Genomic DNA, 22,630 nt, shown 5'->3' with positions numbered 1-22,630 from the left:
GAATGTAGCATAAATTTCCAAAAGGAAACAATGAGACAGATAAAGGATAATAACAGTGAAAGACAATTGAAGGAAAAACATCAAAGTAATCCAAATGAAACTCAGACAAGAATGTTAGTTGTATCGAAAATAAGAAGCACTAATGCTAGTAAAATAAAAGCATTGAATGATGCACAGGATCCCTCTCTCAGCCTTCCTCATTAACACAAATTCCCTTGTATCATTTCATTAGTTCATTCTTTATTTTTCAGGTCTACAGATGACATAGGAGAGGAGATAAAAACTCAAAGATTTTGAGATGAGTTAGTAAATAAATGTATGTAGGTTTATAGGATTCATAGGTGTTTATTAGGCTAATGACCACAAGGGGCCTTTTTAAGCCTAGCTATGCATCCCAAATCTCTGACAAGTTCTGATACCCTTGATAAGTGTAAGCAGGGTCTTGGGAGATGAAACATTTGCAAGCAGGGGCCTGGGAGAGGAACCATTTACAGGTTGCCTGTGTCCATTAGAGACATATGTGTCAAACCAGGGATGAATTTCTTGTTCCCCATCCAGTTGTCCAAGATGCACTTGAATTGGGTTAAGGAGAAACTCTGCTTCACTTGAATGGGCAGTCTGTTCCAGAGCTGCGGTAGTCTCTGGGATACATACCTGCCTTGCAAGTAGGTCCTATTTATATAACAGGCAAGGTTTAAGTCTTTAGAATGGGTAATTCTTGTGATGTTTGTTTTGTGGATATGCAGGATGTCCATCAGAGTAGGGTCTGGCAATGGCCTATATGCCAGGCATAGATCTCCCCTCAAAAGCCTGTAGGAGACAGAATACAGGGATAGGGCCTTGAGGCAGTCTGCATAGGACATTTTACTTACCTCCTGTATTCTTTTAGTGAGAAACCTCTGTGGATGTTCCAATTGTTGGATATGCCTGGTTAGGTACATAACAAAAGGGGCATTGTACTCAATGATAGGTCTGAAGAACACTGAATATAGTGGAACAATGACTTCCTTGGATTTAGACGCCATACCTTTATTTATAAGTTGTGCAACATAGAATGATTCCCACACAATTGTAGACATGTGATGGTCAAAGGCTAGGTTACTGTCTGTGTGTGACCCTAAGTCCTTGACTACTGGGTCAGCTCTAAGGTCTGTGTAATCAATATGATAGTTACTAGGGGTGAATGACTTCCCGAAGGATACTATTATGCATTTCTTGGCATTTAGTTTTAGTCCATGGCTTGGACACCAGTTGTCTGTCTGTGTCAGCCCTTCCTGGAGAACATTTGTGTTAGTGTGGGATTCAATGACAGTGCCTAATTTGTAATCATCTGCAGATTTAGTCAGCCAGAGACCACTGACATTGGCTTTGACCTCAGAGAAGTAAATACCAAAATGGAGTGGTCCAAGGACTGATCCCTAAGGGACTCCACTTCTGACAGGCATCTTTGTAGAGGTAGAAGTAGACTCGCAATTCTAACTTCCTGGGTCCTGTTAGCTATTCACCAGGTGACATATGGGTTTGTACGAAACCTCAAGTTTGTCAACAATGCTCCAGTGGGGTATTATGTAAAATGCCTTAGCCAGGTCAAGGTAGGCAGTGTGAACCTTTTTGCCCTCATCCATTGTTTTGGTGACCTACTCAATAAAGTCCACCAGGATGAGTAGGCATGATCTGCCCTTGATTAAACCAAACTGGGTTGGGCCAGTGTCTGGAGGTTTACTATATCACTATTGATCATTTCCATGGCTTTACAATATAAGACTAGTGAGACTAATGGGTCTGTAGTTTCCAGGATTTGTAGCTGGCCCACCTTTGTGCAGAGGGATGACTGTTCTCCATTCATGAGGCACAAAGCCTATTTGGAAACTACAGTTAAATACCAATTCTAGAGGGCCTGATAGGTCATGTTTCATGCTATTTAGAAGACATCTTGGGATACTGTCTGGGCCCAGTGATGCAGTGTTCTTGGCCTTAGAGAGAGCTTTAAGGACCTGTTCCCTAATTAATAACAGGGGGAATTATATTTGATGGCATTTCCTGAGGGACACTTGAGGGGGAGTGAGGGGTAAAGTTGGAGATGAATTTATTGGCCAGTAGGTTTGCTATATCTTCTGGCTCAGTATAGGTGGCTCCATTTACAATGAGCTCTGCACACAATTGTGTATTGGCTTTGATGCTGCAGACATAGCTAAAGAATGCCTTGTGGTTGTCCTTGGCCTAGGAGGTCAAATTTACCACAGATTTGTCTTTGGTAGACTTTATTTGTCCACTGAGTTGCTTAGTTTGATGAGAATGGTTTTATGATGTTGGATGCTGCACCTCCTAATTTTTGCAGTGATTTTCTTCCTTCTGTTATACAGTCTATTGATTTTGTAATTCCACCAGGGTGTCTTGTTTTTTGAGTTAGTTCTGTACTTTTTCCTGGTGGGTACAGCTGCCACTGTGCAGCAATTAACATGTTTGTACAGAATTTCTGTGAACAGTGTTGCATAAGCAGCAGTGTTCCCAGGGTTTATGGGGGCTTGAAATTTTGCCAGGTTATCACTTAATAGCAGGAGGTTAGCCTTAAAGTAGTTCCTGAATATTCCAGGTTTAGCTGGGTGTCCAGGTTTTATTTTTACTTCAATTGAGACCATTTTGTGGTCTGACATTACCAGGAAGACATTACAGTAGGGGGTGTGCAGCACTCTCCCATATTAGTGAGGACCAGATCCAGTACGATTGTGCCCCTGGTTGGTGTATTGTATCTGGTCCAAGGAATTTGTGTTTACAAAATCCTGGAATCTCTCCCTGTATATTTGTTGCCATATAGAATTCCCAATTAATAGTGGGGCAATTAAATCCACTCATGAATATGGCATTGTGTTAGATGGTGAGTGTTTGAAATAAGTTTAAATAAATGGTATGGGTTTCCTGGGTCATAGAGGAGGACCTATAGATTGCAAGGAAGTGGTATTGGATTTTGCCTATGATGTTTTGAACATGGAGCAGCTCAAGTGCATTGTCTTGTTGACCAGCCTTGAGGTATATTTATTTTTGATGTAAACAGAAACACTTCCACCTTTAGTCCATGTCTGTGTATAGCTGGTTTAAATGTGTGGAAAGCATTATAACCTTGCACTGTTGGTGTGCCTTCCATGGCTTTAAACTATGTCTCAGTGAACGCACAGAGGTCAGCATTCTCTAGGGTGAATAGAGCTTCTAGGGAATTGAGATTTTTGTTTAGACTCCTAGCGTTGAGCAGTAATACCTTCAGGATTTCTTGGTTTTGATTTGCTATTTCAGGAGTACTTTCAGTTTGGCATTGCGTAAAAAAGGCACTATGGGGGAAGACAATGTTTTACTTAATATTCAAAAGCCTGTAGGGGAGAGGTGCAGACCATCCTTTGCAAAGCAGCGTGGTCTGTTGACCATCTCCTCCCATGCTGACAAATACTGCACCCCATTAGAATGGCACCAGACACTAAGCCAATTATTAAAGTCAGTCATCTTTTGTTCATACTGTGGCATCATCCTTGGAGAAGATAAAATGCTGCTCAATGCTAGGCTCATACCAGCCTGAGACACATATTCCGAGAGCTCCATGATGTCTCTCTTCATATAGTCTAGGAAGGTATGTCTCAGGTTATTTACTCCCACATGTGCTATGACTGAGGCATGCTGGTACTTGTGGTCCAATGACCTGAGTATATGCGTAATGTGGCAGATCCTAGTCCCTGATAAGCAACTGGCCATAGCTTTCTCCTTACTCGGCCTGATGACAGGGACATCAGTGTGTCTCATGATGGAGTCTCCAATGACCAGAATGTTGGATTGTGTGGTGGCTTGCTGTATGAGAGGTACAGACTCCATGAGATGTGGTTCCATGTGTTGATGATGGTCTTGTTTGGAAAGAGTGCATTTGGGGCTGCTGAGGGTATTTGTTAGGTGTTCTTTGTCTAGGAGGTTTTTGGGGTTTAGGAAGGTTACATTTAAGTGCCTCAGCATATGTGGGTCTATATGTCTGCTTTGTGTGTGATAGATGCAGCGTATGTACTACCAACAACATTAATGACATTAGGAGTACTTTTATGTGAGAGCTTTGCTTTCAGTGACATTGTGTAAATACATCTCTCACATACCATATCAGTTTGTCTGAGAATTAACTGGTTGTCAGCAAACATCAGTCAATTTCTGCATTGCCTCAGTGTGCCCATATCCACCAAGTTGGTAAAGTAGATAGTGAGAAAGTTCATATCCATCGCAATAGACCCTATTTTATTGATTAGACAGTTAGAGTGAGAATATAAAGGAATGTCAGGAGTATCTGGTTTGCAGCTCTGGGGATAATGTTTGTCACTGCAAACTAGTTGTCCTGTGTGCAACTAGATATTGATGAAATTTCAATTCTGCTTTTACAGGAAAAATGTCACTCAATGTGTCTGTGTCTGTACAGGGCAGTGACAAACACTTAAGGGGAAACTAATACTTAGACCCTGAAATTTAAGGATGAAGTATTTAGGCAGATATTCTGTAGTGGTAAACAAATCAAGCAGTACTTACTGAAAACAAAGAATTAGCTTGTCAAGAATGATGAAAAGGGGGAAGTCATGTGAATGGCTACTGCCAGTGCTTGTCCCAGCACAGCTTCTCTGAAGCAGTCATATTTGTTTTCAATAAGAAATGAGAGTGGAGTGACTTCTTAAAGGAAATGAGATTGTCTGCTTGCTCAATGACATATGGTAGGGATTATGTAACAGATATACGAGTCAAATAATAACCGTTTCATATTTTAACCCCCACACTTCAAGTATTTAACTGTCTGTTGTAACCAAGATGAAGATTGCAGGAAGCATATAGGGGAGATGTAAAGTTAATTCTGTTGAGTCAGATCTGGAAAAAGGATAAAGAACAGGGAGATGTAAGGGTGTGATAAGTGAAAGAAAGGTAGAACATGCAGGGAATTTGAAAAGCTCATGTAAGTTAGTTACTGGAGAAAAAAGTAAATGAAGATTTGGGGAGGGGGTGGAGGTTGAGAAAGAAGGGTAGTGAGGTGCAAGGAAGTAACTAGGCATTAAAGAGCTCAGAGAAGGAGGAGGCAATAATGTGTGAAAGCTAGGTAGGTGACGATAATGTGCTTTAACAACAGAAAAATAAACATTGTCTAGAATTGCGCTATATACTGCTAACGTAATATTTACATAATCGCCAGTTAAAGTAGAAACAATAGTTAATTAAAAGGTATTATATGTGGCATATGTTGAACATAATTTCACACACTCATTTTCAGTGACCTATAAATGATGCACGGATTAGGGTTTTGAAGGAGGAGCATACATTACAGTAACCAAACATTTTAAGGCAGAACCTTCCAGTCTGAAGAAACATTCTGAAGAACTTGCATTTCTGGATGGTTCATACCATGTAACAGAGGGGAAGACTATGGAACAGCTGGTAGCATAGATCAGATTCTACAGTTGTTAATAACATGATTTTAGTTTGCTTTTAATTTATGCCATCCAGTATCCCTCAAAGAGATGTAGTGGTGGCATTTCTGAACAAAGGGGTAATAAATTTGTACCATTGAAAGTGATCATTAGTTTAACAGATAGGTATGTTTGCGCTTATTAGATAATTTGTATATATTATTTGTATATATTAGAAACAACATATAGGTACATTCGTATATATTAGAAACAGTTTGAATATAACTCTTCTGAATGTGGATTCAAAGTTAAGAATACAGTTAAGCACATATACACAGCAAAAAAGTTGATCTGTATTTTTATGCTGTGTGACAATGAAACAAGGCCATCAGTGAACCACTGTTCCATGATTAAGACACCCTTTATGTCATTCACTGTCTCTCTTTTGTATAATATGCACTTTGATTCTAAAGTGTTTAGATGTAGACATGACACTTTTTCTTAAGATAGGAATTTTTTAACCTGGTAAAGATTGATATCATTACTGCCAAATTTCTAACCTTTTCTTATTTAGTAATGTGGAGAAAACTGTTAGCTCATAGCTGGATTCAGTTTTACAGAAGTATGGAACTCATGATATATCATCCTTCCCAGCATGGGCGTTACACCAAACGTTATTATTGAGATTGCTGCTACTACAGTTTCAGGCATTCATCCTTCATCCTTCTACTGTGCTATGTCGAGGAATCCACAGAGATCAGTTGGGATATTTTATTATTTTCCATATTTATTTTTCCAGTGGATGAGCTCATTCATAAAGGTGGTCTATAACAACATATACTAGTGACTCTCAGTTGTCCATTCCACAGGATAACCTGCTGTGAGTTTCTTGGGAAAGGACCTGGAATGCATCTCAAATTAAATCAGCTCTGATTGCCTGAGATTTAATACCAGGAAGACAGTGTCTATGGCAATTCATGCCACACTTAGGCAATCAGCTCTGTTTATCTTGAACTCCAACATTACATATAGTTATGAAAATATAGAGTATACTGAGAAAGGAAGTAATCTTTGTGTTATCTTTGACAAAAGATTGATGCACAGGGACCATTATGTCTTCACTTGATTGACCATTCTATTTTTTGTTGAAGAATATTGCACTTATTATACATTTGCTTTAAGGACCTCAGAGTGGTGTTACATACTTTAGTTTTGTCTTAATTACAGTAACTCCCTTTACCTAGGGCTTCCAGATGTGGAACTTGACTGGTTGCAACCTATGCAGAATTCTGCACCTCTGTACTTATTTGACCTTTATATTATTAATATATTTCAATGGTTATGAGGAGTCTGTTCTGGATCCTCATACAGTTTCAATTCATCTTCAAAGTTCTTGTATTAGTTTACGTAGCTCCTGAAGAGTTCCTAGTCCTGAACAACCTGTCTAGATCTTTGCACCCCTACTCCTTGGGATTATTTAAATTTCCTATAATAAAACTAAAAGACTCTGGTGTGTGTACCTTCTGTCATCACATGCCACACATTTAGAATCTTCACCACTGGTGGTTGAAAAAGTTTCATATGTTGTTATGTCTTAAGGATGACACAGTGGTGCACCGGTAGTGCTATTGCCTCACAGAAAGTGGTTGTCTGGTTTGATTCTCGGCTGGAGTGCCTTCTGTGTGGAGTTTGCATGTCCTCCCTGTATTCATGTGGGTTTCCTCCCACGTTACAAAGAGGTACATCTGGAGCATTTCTCCCAAGGCCTCTGCTGAAAATTGGCTTTGTTCCAAGTTGGGCTTTCGCGGTTAACAAATATTAACTAAAATAATAAAATTAAGGCACCTTTTAAAATGTATTTAATTGAACTTTCCTAGGATCATAGGATCAAAGGAAGTTACTAAGCTAATGGCCCTAGGGCCCTTACAAGGCTAGTCAAGTTCTACCCTTATTTCCATGATCAGCATCTATTGTCCCCATCCAAAAGGGACACGGGTGTAACCCTTGCAGTGAATTTATGGTTATCCATCCAATTGTTGAGATTGCGTTTGAAGAGGACCAATGAGTTGCTCTGTTTGACATGAAGCATGAGTCTGTTCCAAAGGTGTGGTAACCTGTGGGAGACAAATCTGTCCCTTCAGCAGGTTCTATTAATGTTATATACCAGGGTAAGGTCTTAGAGTGAGTAACCCATGTACCATTTGACATACGGAAACTGCCTTGAATGCAAGGCAGAGATCACTTCTGAGTAGTCTGTATGGAAAATAATAAAGTGACAGTGATTTCTGATGATCCGCATAGGACAGATGCTGAAGACCTTGAATTTTCCTTATGAGGAACCTTTGTGGTTTCTCCAACTGCTGCAGGTGCTTGGAAAGGTACATACCAAAAGGGGCATTGTACTCAATTGTTGGCCTGATGAGGGAAGAATACAGGGAGGTTATAACTTCTTTTTTCTGGAGGCAATGCCCTTACCTATGAGATGAGCAACATAGGATGCCCTTCTTACCACTGTGGAGACATGGTGGTCAAAGGTAATACTGCTGTCAACCTGTGTGCCCAAGTCTCTCAGCACTGAGTACGTACTTAGGGTGTAGCTATTGATGTGGCAGTTAGCAGGAACATCGCCCTACCGAAAGGGATGATAATACATTTTTTTTTTTACATTTTTCTTGCATTGAGTTTAAGGCCATGACTTTGACACCAATTCTTTGTTTGTGTAAGACCCTCTTATAGGAAGTTGACATTATTTGGAGATTCTATGACCGCTCCTAGCTTGCAGTCATCAGCAAACTTTGTCAACCACAGACCTTTAGTTTTTGCTTGTACTTCAGAGAAATAGATTCCAAACGGCAGAGGTCCAAGGACTGATGCCTATGGAACACCACTGGTTACAGGTATAATGTTGGAGGTGGATTCCCCCATTTTGACTATACGGGTTCTATCAATGAGCCAGTTAGCGACCCATCTAACAATATAAGGGCTGATACCTAGCTGGGTGAGTTTATCAGTGATGCCTGAGTGGGGGACAGTGCCAACTTTGGCTAAGTCTAGGTAGGCTGTATGCACAGATTTCCTCTCGTCCAGGGCCTTGGTGACTGTCTGGAAGAAGTCCATCAGGTTTAACAGGCATGATCTCCCTTTGACAAATCCAAACAGAGTAGGGTCAAGTGTTTAGAAATTACATACATCTTTGTTGATAAGGTCCATGATGATTTGCTCCATGGCATTGCAGATAAGGGTAGTCAGGGTAATAGGTCTGTAGTTCCCGGGGTCAGTGGAAGTACCATGTTTGTGCAAGGGAATAACGGTGACCATTTTCCATTTAGCTGGGATGAAGCTGGTGCGTTTATAACCTGCTGTTTAGAGATACAAGGTAGGGGACAGGTAGTGAGGATGTCATGGGGTACGTGTTGTAGGGATAGGGGACTGACGTTTTTACAGAACCTGTTGGCCAACAGGTTAGCTATGTCCACAGGCTCAGTATATGTAGTTTCATTAACTACCAGTTTGGCACAAATCTAGGCCTTTCCTTTCAGGTTACAGATGTAACTAAAGTCAGCCTTATGGTTATCTTTGGCTGAGGAAACTAATTTGGATTCATAGTTTGCTTTGGAAGACTTCTCAAGAAGTCTTATTCCCTTGTTTAAGCTGAGGAGGGAGAGTTACCAGTTTAGGGCTTGCTCCCTCTTACTCTTTGATAGTAATTTCTTCCTATTATTGTAAAGCCTGTTATTGGCAGTTGTCCACCAGGCAGGTTTGCTCTTCCTTGAGGAGTTTGTTTGGTCCTATCAGGTATGGCGAAGTCAATGCAGTTATACAGGTGTTTGTATAAAGCATTGGTGTAAAACTTGGCATAGATGCCAGTTCCATCTGAGGGCGGAGGTGCAGTGAAGCTATTTATACTATCCCATAAGAGATTATAATCTGCCTTGGAGAAGTTTTTTTAGTTTAGTTGATGCTGGGGGGGGGGGGGGGGGGGGCAGGTGTAATGGTTACTTCAAATTAGACTGATTTGTTGTCAGATCTCACCAGGGAAGACCTCAAAGTGGGGGTGCTGCAGTGGTCCTCCATTTTGGTAAGCACTAGATCCAGGATGTTGGCACCCCTTGTGGGGATATTAACCAGCTGGTCTAGGGTATTGGAGTTAACAAAGTTGAGGAATCTTTGGGCAAGTGAGTTTGAACACAAGTAATTTACCCAGTCAATGGATGGGTAGTTAAAGTCACTGAAAACCATGGTGTTCAGATGTATCTTGATAGTCTCAAGTAGATCCAAATAGGCAGAGTGGGTGTCCTGATTCATGGAGGGGATCCCGTAGCTGGCAATGACTTGAATAGGTGTGCTACCAACAATTAATTGCACCTGAAGTATCTCCAGGGAATCATGCTTTTTAACCAATCTGGAGGTATATTTATCTTTAATGAATATTGATACACTGCCTTCTTTATGTTTTATATTTATTGGTTCTCTTTACAGCTCATACTGTTGGTCTGCAATGCTTTAACTGCTTTTTTTTTATCAGTGGTTAGATGTTTTTAGGATTGCAATAAATTTTAATTTAAAATTGAGATATGACCTTTATCTAGATGTCTTGGCTATTGAGAAGGTTGAACAACTTTTTAAACTGCAACTGGATTAGATGCATTGCAAATTAGAGTGCAGTCTTCAGCATACAGGGTCAGTTTGAGATACTGGTAGTGACTCCAAGTATCCTGTCCATGTATATTAAAGAGCACAAGTAGAGCAACAAACTTAATTTGACTTCCTGCAGTACTCCATTAGCAATGCAGAAAGTAAAACACAATTTCTCCCATTTTAATGATGGTTAGCATACCTCTCAACTGTATGGATTTTTGGCTCAGATTTTTGTTCTGTTCCTCATAAAATTAGTGGTTTTCTGGCAAATCACTGGAATGATCTGAAGACTGAAGTCATTAAACAATGACATATAAATTGAGTTTCGGACTTCAAATCCTTCAGAAAATGTATGTTAACACAAATCCTGTTACTCTAGCAACTTTCTAAGCTTATAAAAGCAATATTTAAAATCTGTCCCTATTTTTCGGCCTTTGTTCCCCCATTTTGCCAGTCTTTATCCCGATTTCTTGCACTAAGAGGTTGAGAAGTATGATGGTCAGTCTCATTTAGGCTGATGTTTAACCAAGCCAGAGCAGCTGGTATTATATCTAGAATGTTTAAATTCTGCAGCAGTACAGAATGCATGGCTGCATCAAAATTTAAACCAAGAACATTGTCACAAATCCTGTCTCCTTAAATACAGGACACAAAAAAGTACATCAGGAATGGATTTAAAAATCTGGGAGGGCGTCTGTCTGGGATGGGAATGGATCTATTGTTAATTTAAGTAACAGTTTTCTAACTTACTTTCTAATTTCCTGAAGAGAGAGGCGTTATTGTGGTTAAATGATAATTACACTTGCTTGTCCAATGGTACGGGATATGGAAACAGGTGCAAAAAAGTGATTAGTAGATATGACTCAGGAATCTTGTGTTTACAAGTGATTTGGGTATATTCTATGTTCTAAGGTCAAATAGGTAAGTGATCACAAGATGACTCTGGTAGCATCTGAGACAGTGACACAATTAAGAGGAGCAGACTGCCTAATCTAATGTAATACTTTTCCCAAAGTTGGATCAGCCCTTTCACGGTAAGTAATATGCTGTGTGGGGATCTGTTATGTTTTTTTTTCACTCTGAAATAATATATCTAGTAATAATTGACTCAGCATTACACTTTGTCATAAGTTGTTGCATGGGATCTTTAGCCAGCTTGTAGCATATTCCAGTGGGATGTATATGCAGACAATTTAAGTGCTTTCTTATTCTTAAATTCATATTAACTAATACAGTATCCCTTGTAGTTTCCTTAAGCAGCTGGAATATGTTAAAACAATGGATAATATATTTTATGAATACAGACATGCCCTATACATTTTGCACATGCTCATTATTAAACATATCCACAGCAGGGGGTGACTTTACTGTCTGGGATAATATTTTTGTCTAAGTCTCGATGTAGAATATACCTGGTAGGAAAGATGCGGTAAGGCCATAAAGTGAAAAAGTTTTATTTGCACATACTTGTACTATTTAGATGCAATGCTTCTAGGTTGGCAGGATTAGTTCAGATTGGATGATCATGGGATGACACAATTTGGTTTGACTGGTTGGCTCTGTATCTTAGGAGCAAGCAGTACTGAAGTCGTAGTAAGCTCCTGTGCCTAGCATAATAGAACTAGGGCACTCTCTTTGGTAGACAGAGATAACTGGAACATCAAAGGCAAACTACCAAAGAATCTACAATGATACCAAAAGAACAGAAAAGTGTTAGAATATTTACATGGGTAGTCATGCAATGATGGTAGTATGGCATACCTCTCAACCTCTTAGTGCAAGAAATCTGGACAAAGATTGGCAAAATGGGGGGGGGGGGCGGCAAAGGCCCAAAAATAGGGACAGATTTTAAATATTAAATTTCATATTTAAAATAGTAAATTTTATTTACTTCTGGTTTGATTTCCATTCCCGCTTGCACCTGAACTAAGCAGAGAGGTCAACTTAGACTTCCTCTCCTCATATTGTGAAACTTTCACTACGCATAGATCTGACAAGGTCAGCAGATATGTATGCAGTCCCGCAGTCACAGATCTGTACATGTAATCAATTTCAAGGAGGCCTGTACTTCCTTCAGAGCATGGAATATAATCCTGATGTACACTGATTTTTATATATCATTTGATAAGCATGAAGCATTTTTCTTGTTTTTCTTTTTAGCTGAGCTAATACACCTTTTGGGGCCAGTCAGTCACACCAGAACTGTAAGTTAAAAACAGAAAGAGCTAATTGGGATTATAGCTTGGATTTAGATGTCAAGGTTGTTTTCAATATTAGTCTTCTGAAGTATTTCTTACTGACTTTTATTCACCTTCCTGCTCAAGTTCCTTTATATCACATTTTTTTCCTAGATTGATATTTTCTTGGTACTCCAATTTCCTGCTTTAAATGTTACTTTTGCACATTTAGCAAGACCAAATATCATTCTTATATCATCTAAGGAAGTTTTAACCACTTGCAGTTTTACTTTCAACTCCTCATCTGGTGAACTATACAGTTTTAAGTTAACCACAAAAAGTACATGAGAAATCTTTAAGCAAGTTTATTTTTTCTAGGAGTCACACTGTAACCAAGATCTAATTAGTTAAGTAAACAAATTAATGTGTTAAGGGCAAAACAAAGCAACAGCAGTGACAGAATCATCCTGGAATACCCCCTTTGAATTTTTATCCCTAGAATAATAATTTGCCCTTTGTCATGACAATTGCAAAGTGGTCTGCCACTGTTTCATGGTTACTGTAATGTAAATGATCAATATAGGATATGCAGCTGTCCCATCAGGGCAGGGTCTGAGCTTGCTTTGTATTCCAGACAGAAGTCACCTCTGAGGAGTCTGTAGGAGACTGAGTAGAGGTACAGGGCTGTGTAGCGTAGATGTTTGAGGCCCTGGATTCTCCGGTGAGGAACCTCTGTGGTCTCTCCAGCTGCTGCATGTGCTTTGTGAGGTACATGCCGAAACGGGCATTGTATTTAATAATTGGTCTTATAAGGGAAGAATACAGGGATGTTATGACCACCTTGTTCCTGGATGAGATACCATTACTAATGAGGTGGGCCATGTAGAAAGCTTTCTGTACAAATGAGGCAATATGGTGGTCAAAAGTCAGTCTGCTGTCAACCTGAGTGCCCAAGTCCCTCACGACTGATTGCATGCTTAGGGCCTTATTATCAATGTGATAATGTGTGGGGATGTCACTCTCCCCCAAAGGGGATGATTATGCATTTTTTGGCATTCAGTTTGAGGCCATGTTTCTGGCACCAGTCATTTGTTTGGTTGAGACCTTCTTGGAAGATGTCCACATTACTAGGGGTATTGATGACAGCACCCAGCTTGTAGTCATCTAGATTTGGCCTGCCCTCCGAGAAGTGTATCCCACACAGCAGAGGCCCCAAGACTGATCCCTAGGGTTCAGTGCTTGTTACAGATCTACTACTTGAGGTGGCTTCCCCTATTTTGACTAGGTGGGTTCTATCAGTGAGCCAGTTTGCTACCCATCTGGTAACATATGGATTGCTGCATAGTTGAGAGAGTTTATATTATACCTGAGTGGGCAATAGTATCAAAGGCTTTGGCCAGGTCAAGGTAGATGGTGTGCACCATCATCCCCTTGTCTGCAGCCTTGGTGACTTTGTAATTTGCCAGTGACATCGGTATGACAGTTGCAAGTGGCACATGCATGGGCATTTTTGGGTACAGTCACACTAATAAAAACTTAAGCAATAAAAAGTCATGGGTATTCAGATGCCATGTAGCTGAAACACTGGTATGTCCTTAATGGGGTCATTTGCATATATCCCATGAGCCTTTACTGCAAGAGGTTTAAGGTTTTACACAGTGAAGACACTAGCCTGGCTGGGTCTTACTTGCAGTTATTAAAAAGAAGTGAAGATATCAGAGCAGAAGCCAAAGTAGATCCAATTATAGAGAAGGTCAAACAGAACAGATTATTGTGTTTTTGTCACAGGTGTAGGAAAGAAGAAAATTTGGTCAAGCATATTTGTGGGAGACAGGAAGAAAGCAAGAGAAAATAAGGCTAGCCAGCCAAGAAATGGATGCACTGTATGAGAGAAGACCTGATGCAAGCTATTATGACTATTGAATAAGGCAGGAGAGAGGCTCTGTAAAGAGATGAGTGGTGGCAGTCAATATGACACCCCAATCCCAAGTAAAAATGGGGAAAAAGCAGAGAGGAAGGGACTCAGAATTGTTAATTAAGTAAACAATCATTTGCTATAGTAGGATATTGAAATTCAGTTGTTCGGGTTCACAGTATTGTTTTCTTTAAAGCTATCATTCAGCTTCTAGAATGGTGGTCTTGTCAATACATAAACAACCTTTTAATTATACTTATCACAACATGAGGAATCCTTAGATCAGTTCTTAATCCTTTGCCAGTTGCCTGCAAATCTACTAATCGGTTTGTAAAATGTGTGTATAACTGAACTCGCCCAGGCAATGAATTATTTAAAAGTACAGAACTTGTCATGCTGACCTGCAGTACAGTATTACTCCAATCATCTCAGTGACTCAATGACACAAATCATGCTGCAATAATATAATATACTGGTTACTTAATATAGTGCATCTGTTTTTGCAGCCATAATAAGAAAATACTGCCTTGGAGAATTCAGTTTCATGTGTAAATTTATCCATAAATGCATTTAACAGAACAATAACTTTTTTGTGGTAAACTTAGATGTTACTTTTAATACAAGTTATATTAGAGGATCGCTGTTGTTTCTATTATTTGCCATTTTAAAATGTATATATTAATGGAATTTACTTAAGCAGAGAAATCACTTTGTAAGAGAACAATGCATCAGTAAATATTCTATATTCAGACTAAGCAATAAAACTAAATTACATTTGTGTAAGGTTGGATCATTTATTCATTTCACAGGTGGTCAAATAATAAAATGAAGTCCTATTCATACAAAGTCAGAACACTTAATCATTTCAAATTAATTTTTTATTTTGATCTATAGCTTTACTTCACTGTTTCCTAACTGCGCTGTTTAATCAGTTTACTTTTTTAACTGAAATAGACCTATAGGCATGTAGGATTTTTTTTTCTGAATTGTGAAAGGATATTTTCAGGGGTGTTATTAGCCTTTAAGCTCAAAACCTAAACAGTATACATACGTGCACATCTTAGATTTGTTATCAAAAGTTTTAAGAAATCTTCTTCTTTTGTGAGGCAGACTGAAGTGGAACCCTTGGTTATATATGAGTGCTGGGTATCGATTTAGTATAAAACAGAAAGATGTCTACTGAAAGGTGATTTAGTCACATCATCTGTGTCCTAATCCAATTTATTATCTATGCTTCATATTGGGAAGAATGTGAAATGCATCATTGCACTAAATGACAACAGACATATTACTTTACTTACCTGGTAACCTTGGTTATAGCATACAGAACTGTATATTTACACTTTTCTAGTAGATATGCTCAAGGAGATAAAACTGCTAATCAACTTCATGTTGTACTACCGAGTCTGAGTCCTTTAATTTTCATTTACAAAGTATCACTACACACAAGTAAATTAACCAGACATTGCACCCAGAGTGTCCATAAAAAGGAAAACCTGTGTCCAGGGGGCTTTCCTGGTTAATAAAAAATGTGCTAATTGAGGGTCTCATTGATTAACTGTAATTAGTGCTTTTCTTAAAATGTACACACAGTAAGATAAAATAAATAGAAAACATATATGCATTTATTTGGTTTTGTTAAACCTGGGTTTTGATTTTCTTTCCGTCACTGGTTCACTCATATATGGCTCCCCATTAAATAACTGAATGCTCACATGAGCATAACTGACATGCTCAAGCACAAATGCTTGAAGACCATATCATCAAAGGCTGAAATGAAACAAAACACTTGGTTTTACAGGGGGTAAGCCACCTGCATCCCACACCCCTTGTTAATTATCCATATACCAACTCAGAGATCGCATCACAGTTGGGAAAGAAGCAATATCCCGATCCCCACTGTGCCATGATCCCACAGAATACAATTACCTTGTCCTTCAGCCTTTGAAGTTGCAGTGTTTGGGCTTTTGGGCTTGAGTATGCCACTTACACACACATATTCTCAGTAAGACAACATACTGATTTGATTTAAAAAGTGGCTACTTAAAACAGACAGGACTCCCCACCCACATTAAAAACATGGCTTTGGAAAGCAAATAATGTTTACAACATGCTTTTTATTTAGTACCTTCACTTCACTTCAAATTCTAACTAGGCCCCAATAATAATGTAAGTTTCATTAGTCCTGGTCTATAAGACAGGAGACAGTATATTCAATAAAGAAAGTGGCATTGCACAGAAAACCAAATGAAAGCAAAATGTCTTACATTCCTAACCGGTCTGTTAAAAATGAAAAATTAAAAAACAGTAAACATGAATATGAAAAAATATGGTCTTTATGTAACATAGCAAGATCCAAATATATATGGAAATATGTTCAATCTGCAGTGGTTAGTATGAGTATGGATATCACAAACAAGTCTCGTACCACAGAGGAAGCACTGGTTTGCAATCCTGTGGCAAATTTCATTTTAACTGCATTTTTTTACAAAACAAGCAAATGATAATGTCACATCTACTTGTCTTTGGTCTTCCCTCCTGGAGAAGGTGAATACAAAATACACGCATTAAAATGGAATCTAAACATAATAGTTTCTCGGCACTCAAAGTTTTATAATTTAGGATACTGTCTGGCAATAATTTTTCTTACTCTCCCCAACATTCTTTCACCCCCAAGTGATCTACTTCATAATCAGGCAATTGTAAGTGAAATGATCTGATAAAAAATAAAGTTTAGTATTGTCATGCTTATATGAGATTGTCAACCATTTTCTTTTTAGTTTGCCTTCATTTTGAAAAACTCTGCTATATGTAGGTCTGGGTATGGGGAATGGAGAAGGGGACAATTAGTAAATCAACATTCTATCTAACAGAAAATGCATGCTTAAAAACAGGACTGTTAACTCGGCAAGAGAGATTAATCTTGTCTGTGGCAGTTGTGGACCAGTTTAAGTATGAACTCAGGGCTTGTAACAGGAAAATAACAAGAAATGGAGGAGACAGACAACTACAGTAGGGTTTAAGCATGGAACTATGAGCGGTTTTCCTTTATTGGTGTATTTGATCTTTTGGTATAAGGGACGAGGTAGGCTGTACATAATTAAAAACTTTGAGCAATCAGTGTGGTGGCTTCAGTGGTCTTCCACTTGATATGTCCCCCCTAGAAGAATCATGTAAGTTAGGAGGCAATAAATTGACTGTGGGGTTAAGATCAGTGCACAGCCAACATTCAGATAAAAAATAATTTGATTAAACAGTGCTGTTACAAAGCAGTGATTTTCTTTCCTGCTGTAAAGCTACAGAGTACTCAGGAAGCAATCAAACTGCATTCTAAAAAACAAGGCAAGAAAAGATTGCAGTGGTACAGAGCTATGGATGTGAACCAGGAATCTTCCTGGTGACAGTCTGAAGGACATTATAGGTGTTCCATATGCAGGCACACTTTTTTGGCTGAGGCAGTAGATTTCTCAGTACTTCTTTAACATATCAGCCCCAGTGATAGCGTTCAGATTGTGTAATAATGTTGCTGTCAAATTTTAGACATTTCGTCAGTTACTGTGCATATGGTGATGTTTAATTTGCTATTTTCAATTTATGTTACCCACTGCAACACATATGTTGTCAGAGACAGTATATAATGTAATCTATCAGAATAAGATGAATGTGTATAATATTAGAAGCAGTGTTTTCCTACATTTGTAAGATGTTGCATTCCCTGAGGTTGTATGGTGGTTTGACATTGTAACTTTCCAACTTGTGCTGCTTGGACTGTGCATTTTCTTAACCAAGAGCATTATGGGGCTTACTGAGAAAAGTTTGACTCTGACTTTTTTGGTCAGTGATAGGTAGCTGGTTTGACTGGAGGCTCTCTCGCTGTTTCGCTGAACCCTTCTCTTAGATCAAATTTGTGTATCTGTAGAAGAATATACCTTGCCAAAGTAACCAAAGAGGCACACAGAACCAAGCTGCTTACAGTTCAAACCCTTTCTGAAGACTGACATCACCCCCAGGTGACAACATTAACTACTGTTTTAGTTAAAGCATTTCTTAAAGGAATATTAACCTGTTCTCACACTTGTTCATAACATACATAACCCCTGAACCACATCGCTCATGGCCGGTGTCACCAGGGCCACTATAATAAGGAAGCACCGATTTCTCTTTTCCAAGAAAAGTTGGGGAAGATTCCGGGTATCATAATTTCAAATCAGTAAATAAAGTAGTTGTCATAATTATTTCAGGAATATCTGTCAGAATTTCACAACTGAGAATTTCACCAGATGAACGTTCTGAAAGAAAAGTGTTTTTAAAGTAATTTTTGGGGGAGGGCTGTGTCCCCATGTAGCCTCCTTGTGGCTTCATAAGTGTCCATATCTGAGAAATGGGCTAATGAGATTCCCCAGCTTTGTAGTTTTCATTCCTGAAATTTCAGTTTCAGAATTATGATAGTAAAATTTATCTGAGTTGTTGCCATTAATAAAAGCCATTTGGATCACAAGGTACTCTGGGACTGTAAGAGGCATGTGACTCCATTTGTGGCACTTCACATTTCAGCCGCTGTCCTGGAACATACTTTTATATTTTACTAAAGGAACAGTAGTTGAGACCAAAAAAAAAAGTATTGGAAGTTCATCACTGAAAGTTTAGGTGCCTGCTTAGTGGCATGGCTATTTTGGATATGAAGAAAATCATATCGATGACGAAAATATTGCATGGACTGTAATCTAGATATCATTATTTATAAAGGAAGTAATAATCTATATGGGAAAGTGATAAGTGCAGTGTGTCAAGAAATGGCGGCTGGGATGTAGAGTATTATACTTCCAAGTGCTGGCTATCCATAGCATAAGAGAGACAAGGGAACTATGCATTATGGAGTTCTAGAAAGCTTGAACAATTGATGATGCACTCAGTGTGTTTGGTGCCTCCCTCACCATAACTACTTAATTATTCTCAGCCCGAGGTCTCAGTACCTCAGAAATGAGTGTAGATTCACATTTGTTGAACTCAAACTTTTGTCTGCCTGTCTAATATTTATATGCAGTCCTGTAGTAGAATAACAATAATAATATATCAGTTCTGGGGATTCAGTCCTCCCTCACTAAGGGAACAGGGGTTCTTGTCTACTGCAAAATTGTTAATTTGAGTTTTTCACATTGTCTGACATTCTTACTTCTGTTCATAGTGCCTGATAATGTGATCTTTCCCGGTTTAATTTTTCCAAGCGTTTTGTGTTTCTAATATCATGAATGGGAACGGACCCCATTCCTAAGTCAGGATATGATCAAAATTTTTGAAATCAGTATTGTTTCAGTCTTTGATGTTAACCAAAACTGCTCACTGCAGCACTAGCAATTTGCCCAGAATCAATTCCTTCTGCATTCATACACAGTTGCATGTAATGGTAGCATACCTACATATGACTGTAAATTCTATTTTACAAGACTCATTTCTCTTACTACTATTGGAACTGTCTGGATATCTTTCTTCCTCATTGCTCTTGTTTCTATCTGCAAATCTTGATATTTTATGACTTTGTACCTCTCTATATGTGAAACACTGCAATTGCTAGGTGAAGCACTTTCAGTGACTAATGCTACTTTTGTCTTTTTTTCATAGACTACTATCTCTGGTTTTCTCGCATCTATTTTTTTGAATTGTTGGTAATGGGTGATCTCATTCATCATTCTCTATAATGCTTCGTGCTTCATATTTCCTGTGGTTTTCAGCTACTTATATATTGTAATGTTTGCACAATTCCCAATGCTACAATATTACCACATTATTATGCCTTTCAGTTTACAGACGCTCTGCCATGAAATATCACACCCAGAAGCAAGGTCTGTAACTATTTCCAATCCTATTTTTTTTTAACAAAACCTACATTTGTTTGTTTGTCCCATGAGTTCAATGGACAGCATAAACCAATGTGTATGTAGTCCACTATCCTGTGCTATTGTTAACCTTTTATCCTTTGGTTTCAACTCACTTCTCCTTAACAATTTCTATGTCAAATCCTGATCAACATGGGGTTGTTCCAGGAGATCACTGTACTTGCCACTGTTTATGGCTTTTTACACTTCATTCCATCTCATTGATCCTTTTTATATTCTTTCTTTTTTTTGGCAAGTCAGTTCTGTCTGATTTTTATTTACTTTTGGTTTGATTTCCATTCCCGCTTGCCACCTGAACTAAGCAGAGAGGTCACCTTAGTCTTCCTCTCCTCATATTGTGAAACTTTCACTATGCGTAGATCTGACAAGGTCAGCAGATATGTATGCAGTCCCGCAGTCACAGATCTGTACATGTAATCAATTTCAAGGAGGCCTGTACTTCCTTCAGAGCGTGGAATATAATCCTGATGTACACTGATTTTTATATATCATTTGATAAGCATGAAGCATTTTTCTTGTTTTTCTGTCTAGCTGATCTAATACACCTTTTGGGGCCAGTCAATCACACCAGAATTGTAAGTTAAAAGCAGAAAGAGCTAACTGGGTTAATAGCTTGGACTTAGATGTAACTGTTGTTTTCAATATTAGTCTTCTGAAGTATTTCTTACTGACTTTTATTCACATTTTTCAGGTTGTATTGATAATCCTTCATCAGTTCCCAAATATTTACACCTTCCTTCTCAAGTTCCTTTATATTACATTTCTTTCCTAGATTGATATTTTCTTGGTACTCCAATTTCCTGCTTTAAATGTTGCTTTTGCACATTTATCAAGGCCAAATATCATTCTTATATCATCTAAGAAAGTTTTAACCACTTGCAGTTTTACTTTCAACTCCTCATCTGGTGAACTATACAGTTTTAAGTTATCCACAAAAAGTACATGAGAAATTTTTAAGCAAGTTTATTTTTTCTAGGAGCCACACTGTAACCAATATCTAATCAGTTAAGTAAACAAATTAATGTGTTAAGTGCAAGACAAAACAACAGCAGTGACAGAATCATCCTGGAATATCCCATTTGAATTTTTATCCCTAGAATAATAATTTGCCCTTTGTCATGACAATTGCAGAGTGGTCTGCCACTGTTTCATGGTTACTGTAATGTAAATGATCAATACAGGATGTAACTTGTACATATGTAAGCACTTCTTTATCCACAAATGTGGGATACTGTCAAAATCTTTTTTTCTAATTTATCCAAGACATGCTTAGATTCTTCCCTTTTTTTTACAATTTTTCATAATGGATGGAGGTCATTTTAAGCCTAGCTGTTTCATCCCAATGTAATACCATAGAAATATTAGTCAATACCCAGGATTGCATTTAGTGATGACTACCCATGTCTAGGAGGGTTGTTGGCGCTATCTCTGGTAAGAAATTATGGAGCATCATCCACTCGTCCAGGTTTCTCTTGGACAGTGGGTGATCTGTTTCACATGAATTGGTAGCCTGTTCCAAAGACACAACAGTCACTGGGAGATATAGCTGTCCCTCCAGCATGTCCTATTTAAGTTGCAGGCCATATTTAGGTCCCTTGAATGGGTAGCCCTAGTCCCGTTTGATTTATGGATATGCAAGTAAGCTCATTAGGTTTGGGTCGTGGATTGCTCTGTAAGCCTGCCATCGGTCTTCCCCTAAGAAGTCTATACAATATGGAGTATAGTGACATGGATTTTAGTCTGTCTGTGTAAGGCACATGCTGGGGTCCCCTACTAGAAACCTCTGAGGTCTCTCCACTTGCTGCAGGTGCTTAGTACAGTACATGCCAAATGGGGCATTATTCTCAATTTTGGGCTGGATAAGTGCTGAGAACAGAGGGGTTATAACCTCTTTTGCTCTCAAGGCAATGCCTTTACTAATCAAGTGTGCTACATAGAAAGATTTAATTACTACAGTAGGCACATGGTGGTCAAAGTTAAGGTCGCAGTTAACTTGTGATCCCAGGTTCCTTACTACTTCTTGGGTACTTAGGTTATTGTTTTTGATTTGATAATTTGAAGGGACATTGTGCTGAAGGGAATAATGATGCATTTCTTTGCATTCAGTCTGAGACCGTGACTAATACACCAGTTGCTGGTCTGTGTGAGAGCCTCGTGGAGTACACTGACATCATTTGGGGATTCAGTGACTGCACCTAGTTTGCAGTCACCTGCAGACTTGGTCAGCAAACACCCCTTAGTTTTGATCTGAACTTCTGAGAAGTATATATCAAACAGTAGGGGGCCCAGCACTGACCACTATGGCACCCTGCTGGTAACAGGTCTGTTGGCTGATGTGGAGTCATCCACTTTGATAGTGTGGGTCTGGTTTGTGAGCCAGTTGGAAACCCATCTTACAACGAAGGGGTTTACCTTCAGTTTACTAAGTTTATCTGTAATGCCTGAATGTGGGATTGTGTCAAAAGCCTTTGCCAAGTCAAGGTATGCTGTGTGCACAGATTTGCCCTCATCAATGGCCTTGGTCACGTTTTCAAAGAAATCCACTAGATTTAACAGGCAGGATCTGCCCTTAACGAAACCAAATTGGTTAGGGTTTGG

This window comes from Protopterus annectens, chromosome 9.part0 (genome assembly GCF_019279795.1).
Source record: "Protopterus annectens isolate FY-2018-M chromosome 9.part0, PAN1.0, whole genome shotgun sequence".
Lineage (NCBI taxonomy): Eukaryota > Metazoa > Chordata > Ceratodontiformes > Protopteridae > Protopterus > Protopterus annectens.
The sequence above is the reverse complement of the archived record's forward strand: the minus strand, read 5'-3'. Positions refer to the sequence as shown.